General features: G+C 35.6%; 1 pseudogene; it reads left to right on the top strand.

Moving 5' to 3' along the window:
* Positions 1–3,192: 3,192 nt before the first annotated feature.
* Positions 3,193–7,524, top strand: LOC149816888 (14-3-3-like protein GF14 iota pseudogene; annotated as a pseudogene).
* The last annotated feature ends 5,086 nt before the right edge of the window (positions 7,525–12,610 follow it).

The raw sequence follows: 12,610 nt of genomic DNA, 5'->3' as shown, positions 1-12,610 counted from the left end.
TGCACAAATATTCCAACAAGTGTCCTTAAGGCATCGTGAGTACCTTTCCATATCAACATGCTATTGATGAAGAATGTATGTCATCGTGAGTGTCATTAAAGCATTGTTTTGTTATTGCAGGTGGATGTTGGCTTTTCGACGATTGAAAAATTAAAGATATTTGTAGGATGTTGGGACATGTTGGCAAGAATGCTTTGTTACAGATGCGATGAAGGACCTCTACCCCATCAAGTATCGTTCATTCACTCAGTATATATAATGTATCACAAATCGCAGTTGTAGTAACATACTATCAATTTGTGAGATATTATTTTGTTTGTTAATATCGATTTGTAAGCTATTGTGCTGAATTGTTGTATCGATTTGTAATATATTATACAATATGTATATCGATTTGAAAGATATTATGTGATTTCTATAGCAATTTGTAAGATATTTGTGGTATGATTTTAAAACGTGTGTGTGGCGATTTGCTTATTCAAATCCTTGTTCATTTAGCGATTTTTATTGAAATCGCTTCACAGCATCATAGATATAATTAAATCGTTGTCACGTGAATCACTTTCGTCAACACACATATATGATAAATTATTTCTTTTATTGGCATAGTAAATAACAACTCAATGCATAGTATAAGTAAATAACAAATCATTGCTGTTTTAATATTGTGATTCATTCAATCATTATTTTGACTTGCTTAACTAATCGATATCCATTGTTATATGCATCTTGAATAAATCGTAGTAAACGCATACGCTAGCTAATGCAAATTGATATCTTGCTTACGACAGTGGTGAGCTTATCATCTAGTTGCATTGAAGATGATGTATCTCAATCATTGAAAAGTTATGGAGAAGTGAACATTTGTTCTAATGAGGCACCTAAAGAAGTGAACATGTGCACTAATGATGCACATGATAAGAAGGGTGCAGACATTAGATTCACTCTTGACTTGAATGTTTCAGCAGAAGAAATGCAATTTGATAATGAGCTAGACACGATCATGACAGTACACTTGACTTTGTTCCCATAGAACGAATACAATTTAATAATGAGGAACTTGCATACAAATTTTATAATGATTATGCCTTCAAACTTGGCTTCAGTGTTACAAAGGAATTATTAGTCAAAAAATGCACACGGTCTCTTAGTGAGAAAGACATATGTTTGTTCTAAGGAAGGTTAGAAGAAGTCAAGTGAAAATCCAACAAGAAGCAAATTAGATTCAAGATGTGGATGTCCAACGAGAATGGTGTTAAGAAAACTTCCGAATGAAAAATATATAATTCATACTTTAATCAGTAATCATAACAATGAATTAGCAGCTTGATTTATGATTCCTATATTAAGGTCACATTGTAAAGTAACTGAAGCACATGATGCAATTGCTAAAATAGTTGATAGCGCCGACATTATAACAAAGAAGACATACAATTTATGCACGTACATAAATGGTGATTGCAAGAATGTATCATTCACACCTATGAATCTAAGAAATCGCTTGAGAAGGAAGATGACATATAACATGAAGAATGAAGAAATATGCTCTTTGGTTGATTACTTACAGAAGAAACATAGATGGAAATTGAACTCAAAATCAAACAAAACTTGGAATGGACACCTATATTGACCCTAAAAATGGAATATAATAATAAAATCAATTTTTTTTGTATTATTTCAATATGGAAATGAGTAAAAAAAACCCTAAAATTGCATGATTTTGCATATAAGCTTGAACCTACTCTAATGACAGCCTAATTTTGGGTACTAACTTACCATAGAAATTCACCAAAATTTACAGAGTGACAGTAGACAGTTAGGCAATGATTTTGGCCTTTTACATGTTTAGAATTGGACCTATGGTCAGAGAATTACAACTCTGGCAAAATCGATGAGAATCCGATGAGTTTAAAATTAATGGCAAACTGATAGGCTTTCATAAAAATTAGGGGAAAAATAGTAAACAGTAACAACAATTCCTAAAATGTTACAGGGGAATTGCAAACAAACAGAGGAGCATATCCTTATTTGACAATTTTGCATTTTTATCTATGGTTGCAGAGGACACACTAAATTAACAAAGGTCTAAATCCAAAGAAATTATAATAATAGAGAATCAATAGGTAAACTTTTAAAATCTAGGAAAAATAGAAATCTAACTCTTAAATTCTTGAAATTATGGGAAATGATGGAGGATATCATGAGGATCAATTCCTCTTTTGACAGACAAAGCATTAAACTTACAGGTCGGAAATCCACAGTCAATTTAGGTTGATCTAGGACTCCAACGACTTGTAACAGGCTTGATACAATGGTCTATAAAACCCGATTTTTGAAAGATAGTAATCTTTATCATAAAAATCCCATAAAATCTAGTAAAATACTAGATCTCGCCATGAATCTACTATATTTTACAGATTGTGAATCAAATCTCCCATAAGGGAGATCTCAGATTAACAACTTCGCTACAGAGGAATCCAACATTTTCACAGGGTTGAAAACCTGGTCCGGTTTTTTATTTTTTAAATGGGGTCACAAAACCCAAAAGCAACTGTTTTTTTTGCAAGAAACTAACAAAAAATAAACATGGTCTTCACGAAAGTTTTAGGATTTATTGATGAAAATTTTTACATAAAATAACGACTGAACTTCACGCGTAAAACCAAAACCTACAAGCTATTGGGCAAACATTAATGAATCTATTGAATACGTGCAAAACAGTCAAATAAACTAAGTATGATTCCTAGAACATGCCATCTACATGAAAACAGTAAAAAGAAAAACAAAAATAAGCAGAGGCATACAAATCATCTTTTTTTTTTGGTGGATGTAAGAAGGGAGGATCTGATTCATGCATCAGATGAATCCTTCCTCCATAGCCTTGATTGGGTTCACCTCTTTGTAAACCCATGAGATGTGGCTTCTCAGCCATGTAAATCAAGTTTTTTAACTGGATTTACATGGTGAGTTCATAGGAACAAGAAAAAAAGAAAAAAAGAGGTGAGAAAAGGTTTTACCTTGGAAGGCTTTGTTTGGTTCGGCAGAAGGAGGAGACTCTAGAGGAAGCTGCGGCTAGAAGTAGGTGCTAGAGGGCTATTGCACGGCTGGAGGAAAGTGTTGTGTTGATGAGGCTGCAATGGAGGCTTCTATGACTACTACAAATGGACGGTTGTTGCAGTGAAGACATTGAAGATGGTTGCTACAGTTGATGTGGCTGGAGCAATGAAGGTGGCTGGTGCAATGAAGGTGAAGATGGTGGCGTCGGTTGAAGGTGGCTTGCTGCACTAATGGAGGGGTTGCACCAAGGCTGCAATGGTTAGAATGGAGCAAGGAGGAGGACTGTAGCTGTGTGAGGGAGAGCAAGGGTCAAAGAGAGAGTTGGAGAGAAAATGCTAGGGTTAAGAGCAAGAGGGAGTTAGAAGGAGAGAGATAAAGAGAAGAGAGAGGAAAGAGTCTAGCCGTGTAGGTGCTTATGTGATTTAGTAAGAGGAGAAAACTTTAAGGAGAAATGAAGAAAGGAGATAAAGAAAGAAGGAAAGAAAGGGAGGAAGGAAAAGGAGAAGAAGGAAAGAAAGAAAGAAAGAGAAGAAGGAAAGAAGAAAATGAAAGAAAGAAAAGGGAAAAGAAAGGAAGAAAAGAAGAGGAAGGGGCTGGCGACAAGGAGGAAGGGAGAAGGAAGAAAGGAAAGGAAACAAAAGAAAGAAAGGAAAGGGAAAGAGAAGAAAGAAGAAGAAAAGAAAGAAAAGAAGAGAAGAAGGAAAGGAAAAAGGGAGGGAAAAGGAGAAGAAAGGAAAGAAAAAGAGGGGAAGAAGGAAAAGGGAAAGTGGAGAGAGAGAGGGGGTCGACCCCCTTGTGGGGTCCACTCCCTTCTCTAAATAAAATAAAGAAATAAAATAAAAAAAAGAAAAAAGAAAATAGAAAAAGAAGGAAAAAGAAACATTTTTTTTAAGTGTGGTGCCACTTAGAGTGGGTCCCACTTATTTTTTAAAAGAATGACAAACAAAAGGGGTAAAATGATTTTATAAAATTCCTTAGAAAGATTTTTGGATTAAATGAAAGATTTTTGGCAATTTTGAATTGAAATTCAAAGTTTGAAATTCTATACCTCTTTGCAGAGAATATCCAGTTTAAAATTTTGGAAATCAAGTTTGAAAGGAATCCATATTGTTTTCTCGGGAAAATATTTCTAAATTTAGAGTATTGGGGGTAAAAATGTCAATTTGAAAACCTAGGTTTTGAACTTGATTTCAAAAAAACTTTAAAATTCGAATCTGGATTGGAATTTTCAAAATTGGAGTTTTGGATCTCGAAAATGAGATAAAATGTAATGAAATGATATGAAATTATGAAAAATGGTGAGAAATGATGAGAAACGACATAAAATGTCATGTGAAATGCAGACCCTGGATGGAGAATTTTATGTATTGGACCTCGATTGACTGTTGTACCAGTTTAAAAAGTGTTGATTTTGATAAAATGAACAAAATGGTCCAAGAAATGGTTTTTGTCCCTACAGAGCGAGAAGTGACACTGAAAATTATGGTTTTAACTGGTTTGAACTGAAATAAACACTAATAAACTAAGTTCTAGGGTTTCAGATCTCAAATGAATTGACAAGACACTGGCTCAACTAGACTCCTAGACTGAATGGTTGAGAAACAGTGTTATTTTCAGAGAAATTGTGAGAAATGATCCTTGGAGTGAACTGAGTTACGAACAAGGACTGGATTTGAGTTGGAATAAAGATCAGTAATACTGAGATGAACTAAAACTGAAGCTCAAACACTAGCTCAACTGACTGGACTTAGCTAAATTTCAGCTAAAATGAGCTGAAATGGGCTAAAATGAACTCCTAGACAATGAGAAACGAATTTGAACTGAAATTAGAGCACTTGAACTTCTGGTGAGCTCAAGCTAGACTCAGAGAAATAGGATTGACTAGGAATGACTTACTCAGGGACAATTGGCATGGATTTGAGTTGGAAATGAGCTCCTTTCAGAGGAAATGAACCCATTTTGGCAGAAATGATTAGAAATGAACATGATTTGCTCATCGTGAGCTCAGATGAGCTAGAAATGACTGACATTCTAATTGTTCTAAGCTTAAAAATGAGCTTGGTTGACTCTGACTGACAGGGATCTAGGATAACCTAGGGGTAAAATGGTATTTTTCTTGATGAAAGGGGGTAAAATGATACCTAAACTGAGACAAACTTGAGGTTGGACTCTTTTAGTGACCTACCAGGGTTGGCATCTGCAAGAGGGGTGTGTTTGAGAATGGATGAGGAACATTTGGGGTGTTTACATGCACCAAATGATGAGATACACATCTTGGCTAAGCATAATACAAGTAGAAATGGATGCAGCTAAAACAAAAGGTAAAATGATGATGCAATGATGTTGTAACACAAATAGACTTAGGCCAACATGTATAGCACTTGAGATGAAACAGAAATGCTAACAGCGGTTTGAAGAGCAACATCGACAAGTGCTGGTTCAAGTTCCAGCTCTGTACAGTGCGCGGTATCCTCAACCAATCCACTAAAATTTAGTATTTCAGATCTGGCATTCTCAAACTGGCTCAAAACAAAAAATGTATGCCTCACAGTTGCGACAATTAAAGCGAATGGTTCGCTGGCAAAAGTTTTAGGCTGAACTACACACATGCAACGTGAAAGAAGAGTGGCTAGAAGGGATGCGATACAATCATGAATGCAAGTTCCCTAAACGAAGGCTAAATGCTAATGCAAATAAATGCAAAGTAAAAAAGACTAAACATACACAGGTGAAAATACTAACTTATACAGCAATCGCTAAACAACAAACACACATTCACAACAAATGTTAAACACACATTAAACGGCTAAATGCTAAAGCACAAGTAAACATGTAGTGCTAAACACATACGCACATTCGCTAAATGCTAGCCAAACACACTGCGAAATGCACATGATTATGATATGCTGCTCAAATTAAACTCACACAACAGATTTCTTAAATTGATTTCACACAACAAATGAATTTCATACATCAGACTTTCACAACTTGAACTTACACAAGTAAACCGATTTCAGAAATCGATTTCGGCAATCGACTTCAGCAAGTTGAACTCACACAACGATAAAACAACACAACACACATGATGCTTAAACTGAATGATATGCTAAACTGAATGAGTGTAGATGACAGAATCATGCCCCGCTGATGCTCTGTTGTGAAGAGATAATCAGAGTATATAGAGTTACCGAGATCTCAACAAATTTGATTTACTGTGGTGGAATGGAGTATTATGGGAACAAGATAATGTAATGAATGGAGGTATATCAATGAATGAAGATGCTGTGGTGGATGGAGTGTTATGGGAACAAGATAATGTAATGAATGGAGGTATATCAGTGAATGAAGATGATGTGAGAATGGGAGGCCGTGAGGTGCAAATGACACAGTGAGTGATGTGCTGTGAGAATGGGATGTCGTGGGGTGCCGGTGAACAGATGAGTGAGAGAACATCTCTCAGCAGGTATTAGTCTGATTTCACAGCCGAACAAAGCATTCTCACAATCGATGTAGCTCCGGGATTTCATAGTGAAATCGATGTGAATTAGGATTTCACTATGAAATCCAATGCGAAGAATGAAATATGATATGCATATGATACCGAAATGGAATGCCGATGCACAAAGGCTAAACTCACGCCAATGGTGACACCTCTTATACTTGAAAGGACATGCTTATGAAAATGAAATACTTAGATATAAGTAAACAAAAGAACATAGAGAATAATGTGGATGATATTGAAACAAATGCAGGGAATTATACAGATGTGCATATGCTGTAATGAAGCTAATATGCAGGTGAATGTGCTGATCTAATGTGCAATGAATGATATTAACTAATCTAATGTGCAGGTAATTAACTAATCTAATCTACTATGCAGGTGAATGATATGCGTGGACTAACTGTTGAGTGGTATATGTGCAAGTACTTATGTCAAGCGCATCAAGACCTATCAACAGAAGGTGGAAGAAGAATTCTCAAAGACCTGCAATGATATCTTGACCATTATTGATGAGTATCTGATTCCTTCATCTTGGACAGGAGAATTCACTATCTTCTATTACAAAATGAAGGGTGATTATTACTGCTATTTTGCAGAATTCAAGACTGATCGGGAAAAGAAAGAAGTATCAGACCAATCTCGCAAGGCTTATCAAATTGCATCAAACACTGCAAATATAGAGCTTCCTTCACCCCCACTCGATTCACCTCAGTCTTACTCTCAACTTCTTAGTTTTCTACTATGAAATTATCAATTCTTGTGAGAGGGCTTGTCATCTGGCAAAACAAACATTTGACGGGGCAATTGCAGAGTTGGATATCTTGGATGAGGAGTCCTACAAGGACAACACTTTGATCATGCAGTTGCTAAAGTATAATCTTACTCTTTGGACTTCCGATCTACCAGAAGTAGGAGGTGAAGATGGTTTCAGGCATGGAGATTGCAAAGCTGAACCCAAGCATTGACGAGTAATGCCCCACTTGCCACTTTAACTGACCTAATGCATTCAACATAACACACGCACAACAAGCTTATATGCAGGTGCAACAAAAAATCGACCTTACAGCACACTAAACAATTCCAGGTATACAATTTCAATTTCAATTAAGCAACATACCTCATGTTGCTGTGATTTAGATCTCACGATACTGTGATTCATGTACACAACAAGCTTCACAATTTCAATTAAACTATGATAACTCATTGCATATGCAACTGTATTGAATGATATGCTGTGAACTAACTAGTGTGTGTGCATAGTTGGTTTGGTTAACTAACTGATGTGAACTAATTAATGTTGTGAACTAATGATATGCTAATGTTATACTATGATATGCTTGCTAATTCCGATGTGACCAATGATAAGTGCAGGCATGCTGTGACTAATGCAGCGACGCAGAAAGACAAAGCAAACAACACAAAAACAAGGGATATTAATATGCTTTAGATGTCGATGTGTAGATGAATGATGAATGACAATGCATCATATGATGAGCAACACATTGTATTTGAGTATAGATGTAAATGGATACATCTAATAAAGCAGGGAATCGATGAATAGGAAAAATGCAAGCAAATAGAAGAAACGCAGAGGAAAACAATGCATATGATGCAGATAATGAACACATGAAGTAGCAGGAATGAATGAATGAAGAAAGAGGAAATGAGATGCGATATATGTAGGAACGACAACACCAATGAAATGAATGCTACAATGTAAATATAATGAATGCATATCAGAAATTAGAAATATAAATAAGGATGAAACAGAAGATGAAATGCATATGATGATGCTACATCAGATGGAATGCAATGTTGTAGATGGATAGGAAATGAAATGTACATGAAATCACATACGGATGATAAAGGAAAGAAACACAAGAAATGTTATTGAAGGGATGATATGCAATGAACAACCGGATGCGATGGAGATCAGTGTGAATAAGAAGAAAGATTGCAATAAGAGAAAATAAGATACAGATGAAAATGAAATCGCAAAACACAGCAAACCTAACACTAAATGCCAACACACAGAATTGTAATCAATAAAATGCATGAAATAAAATACAAATGAGAAATATGAAATGGCAACAAGTGAAAGAACCAATGCTAAATAACGAGTAGCATAAAATGAGATACAAGAGTGCAATAAGATGCAGAAATGGAAGTGAAAGTAATGTTGGAACGTATGCGGTATGCAAATGAAGAAAAGAAAAGAAAAGAAAAGAAAAGAAATAAGCGACCTACTATTGCAATATGCAGATTGATGCTGCTATATGAAGATCGATGCTGCAAAGTATGTCTATAAGGGACAATGAAGAACAACAGAAAGAAAAAAAGATGCGATATGTTGTGAGATGCGATAGTATTAACGAAAAATTATTAAACAACATAAATTTAAATTCACGTATGCATAACTTTGAAAGAAAATAGGAAAGAAATAAAATACAATATGTATATAACAGAAGCAAGCATACTTCTAATTGATGACATTAAGATAAACCAAAAAGATTGAAAGGGTGAGAGAAGAGATTTACCATGGCTAGACTAATGTGAAGAACGAGTTGGTCGACTTCTCAACGTCCTCTGGTGAAGAAGAGCGGATGAAAAATGCCTTCAGATGGGGAGGAAGGAAAGGGAGGGAATGAGGAAGAAGGAAGGAGTGAAAAGGAGAGGAGGGGAATTCACTCTACCAAACTAACTCTTCTCCCAAGCTCGACTTGCCTCCCCTCTCCCTTGCCTGTGTTTATAAAGGAGAGAATGGTTACAAAATTTTTAAAAATAGTCCTTTCAGCTTTTCAAAATTTTCAAAGAAAAGGTTTTAGTTACAAATATTTTCAAAAGAGCCTAAAGTTATTTTTTGAATTTTTGCCTCTTTTTTGAAAGAAAACCTAAAATATAAGAAAAATGCAAGGGATTTAAGAGATGGGATCGAGATGGAGTTTTACAAGATTTTACGAAATATTGACTTTGAAATTTGAGGATTTTGCAATTGAGAGCTTTTGAAATCAAATTTAAATAAATTGAATTTTAAAAATGGATCTAGATCTGAGGTTTTGAGTAAAGATCGAATTTGGATCTCGAATTGAAGAAAAATGAGAGGAATGGATCCAAATAAAGATTGGATCTGAATAAAATACCCGAGCCATAAAAAAAATTGATTTTGAATTTTTAGATTTGAATTAAAAATAGAAGAATCGAGTTTAGAATTGGATTTGGATGCCTGATCTGGATCCAAGATTGGGTCAAGTATAGAAAATGAAATTGGATTTCGGATCTTTAACAAGGAAGTGAATCCAAGAAATGATTAGAAATTGCCCAATTGCCCTTCTGAATGACTTAGAAGGTGAGTCCTGAGGCAAAAAAGGGGAATTTTGAAACTTTAAAAAATTTGGGGTGTTTACAGATGCCCCTATTTGCTGCTAAGCCGGTTGAAAGCAGAGCTAGTAGCAAAGAAAAACACACCAAATTTCAAAATAAAAATATCTCAGTTAGGAAACCTAAACTGAGTATGGGAGGATTGATTGTGAAAATGATTTTGATAAAGAAGAACGTAGAAATCATGATGAAACTTTTGGATGAAAGCCCCAAAATTGTGAAAAAAGGAGATTTTGGAGGAAGGTCTCATGGCTGAGACAAAATAAGTTTTTGAAAGATTCAGGTTTAGCCCTTGACCTGGATGGGACGAAAGATACCTCGTGGAATGAGGCTCAGGTTTGACCCTTACCTGAACAGGGGTGAAGAGTATCTCATTGGAATGAGGTTACAAGAGACATGAAAATGAAAATGGGATTCCTTAAAGCTTTAAAAAAGTGATCGATTGGGGCATCTCATGATTGAGACTGAATAGCTGTTTGAAAGATGACTTTTTTGAAAATGATTCAGGTTTTAGCTCTTATCCTGAAGGGGAATTAAAATACCTCGTGAAACGAGGCACATGTATAATCCTTAACGTGAACGAATATAAAAAATACAGAATCTTCGAATGAAGAAACTATGATGGGACTTCTGGATTTCGCAAAAAGAATCCGAAAGGGGTTGCAAAAGGTAGGAAAAATGGGGGTTTCTAAAGCTTTGAAAAGGAGTTGATTAGGGAGTCTCATGACTGAGACTGAATAGCGTTTGAAAATGACCTTTTTGCGAGAAAAAGAGGCTCCACCTTTGACCTGAAAATGAACTGTCTACGGTGGGACAATGGGGACAAATTAGGAAATGTGTAGATCTGAGAACCAGATGCGCAAATCAAACAAAAGGGAATGACTTTAAAAACTCCTGTTATCAAGTCCTAATGAGAGATAAAGGAACGCCAGGATATATCAAAATGGACATCAAGTTCTTGTTTCATGTCAGGATAGCCAGAAAAGATTGCCAATAAGATAAAAATTGTAGTTAATTCAAAATGATTGAAATGTGAACACATTTGTGTGAAAATATTCCTTTTTCTACTTGGAGTATTTACTCTAATTGGGTTAACTCCGTAGAATCGAGAATCAAATTCAAATTTGTTGTTGTTGAGCTTCTTCAAGGAGGCTATTCATTTCCTTGATATGAAAAGAAAAAGAAATATCCTTAGTTTCTTAAAAGCAATTAGATGAAAATATATTGATAAAGAATTTCACATAGGTAAAGATGATTTCTCACAGTTTCGACAACTTGATATCTGGGTTTTACCCTTGATGATCCTTTTGTGCTCTTTTGAGCCAAAGAGTGAGCTTTCTTGGGATTTGGCAAGAATTTCATCACATCAGCCTTCAACTCGGTGATGTTTTGATTTTCCTTGGAAGGACACATCATAAACTTCTTCAACTTGAAGATTTTTTGAGTCTTCTTTGATCCCGGGAATTGTGATGTTGTCTCTTTAATTGAAAGTCTCTTACTGATCTTTTACGCTCTTTTGAGACATGAAAAATAAGCTCTCTTGGGACTTGGAGACAATTTCATCACATCAACCTTCAAATTGGCGATGTTCTGATTTTTTCTAGAAGGATACGTCATATACTCCTTCAACTTGGAGATGATCCGAGTCTTCTTTGGTCCCAAGAATTAGATTGATAAAATTGTCTCACTGGATTGAAAAGCGTTTTATGATAACAGCGACCAGATATCTTTGAGGGATTGTCGGGAGGTTCATCGCATCAACCTTAAAGTTAGCGATGATTTAAACTTTCTCGGGAAGGGCATGTTACATACTCCTTCAACTTAGAGATGATCTGAGTCTCCTTTAGTCTCGGGGGTCTAACTCGTTCATCAACCTTCAACTTGACGATAGCTGAGAGATCCCTTTCGCAGATAATAATGACAGCTTGAATGATTGAAGAGATATTGAGATTGAGTGAATTCTTTTTATTACCCAGGATAATTCTGCTGCCTTATTGCCAAAAGGATCATCTTTAAAGATGTGCCATAGATATGATCAATATCGATTCACTTATGGCTTTTCAACTTCATTGAATTCTCCTTTGCCAATCATATCAAAGATTTTTCTTCGTCCTTTTGGTCGACCAACAGAAAAAATGTTGAATTTTGTTCTTTCCTCGTGAAAACTTTGCTCTTTTAGAGAGAATATTGAAGGTAGCTTGAGGTATAATTTTGTGCAATAAAATTGAAATCAACAATTGTTCTTGGTGATAAATTGGCAAAATATTCTTAAATCCTTTGTGAAATAATTGCTTGATATCAGATTGACACATTCGTGACTAAATTTTTATCTTTTTCTCCAAAAGAGAGGCTCAGGCTTGACCCTTGACCTGAACGGGTAATGAATACTCCCTAAAAAATGAGGTGTTTGCAAAATGAAACTTTTGAAGAGAAATTAAGTTTTCATTAAAACTTCCTAATCTTAGGCTTCTATTATGGAAAGGCGACCAGTGGGTAAGATTGATGAATATCACAAAGGAGCGAGTCCATCACACTCTCTCTATAAAAGGGGATCCTCTATGGCGGGGAGGCCAAAATGAGAAATTGGGGGCCACAAAGAAGATGAGCTTTCGTCGAAACTCTCCCTGAAAAAGGGTTTCTTTGTGTAAAAAATGATTGTTGTTTTGCAAACAG

This window comes from Nuphar pumila, chromosome 14 (genome assembly GCF_984573655.1).
Source record: "Nuphar pumila chromosome 14, dmNupPumi1.hap1.1, whole genome shotgun sequence".
NCBI classification, from domain to species: domain Eukaryota; kingdom Viridiplantae; phylum Streptophyta; class Magnoliopsida; order Nymphaeales; family Nymphaeaceae; genus Nuphar; species Nuphar pumila.
Note: the sequence above shows the minus strand (reverse complement) of the source record. Positions and strands in the feature narration are given on the sequence as shown.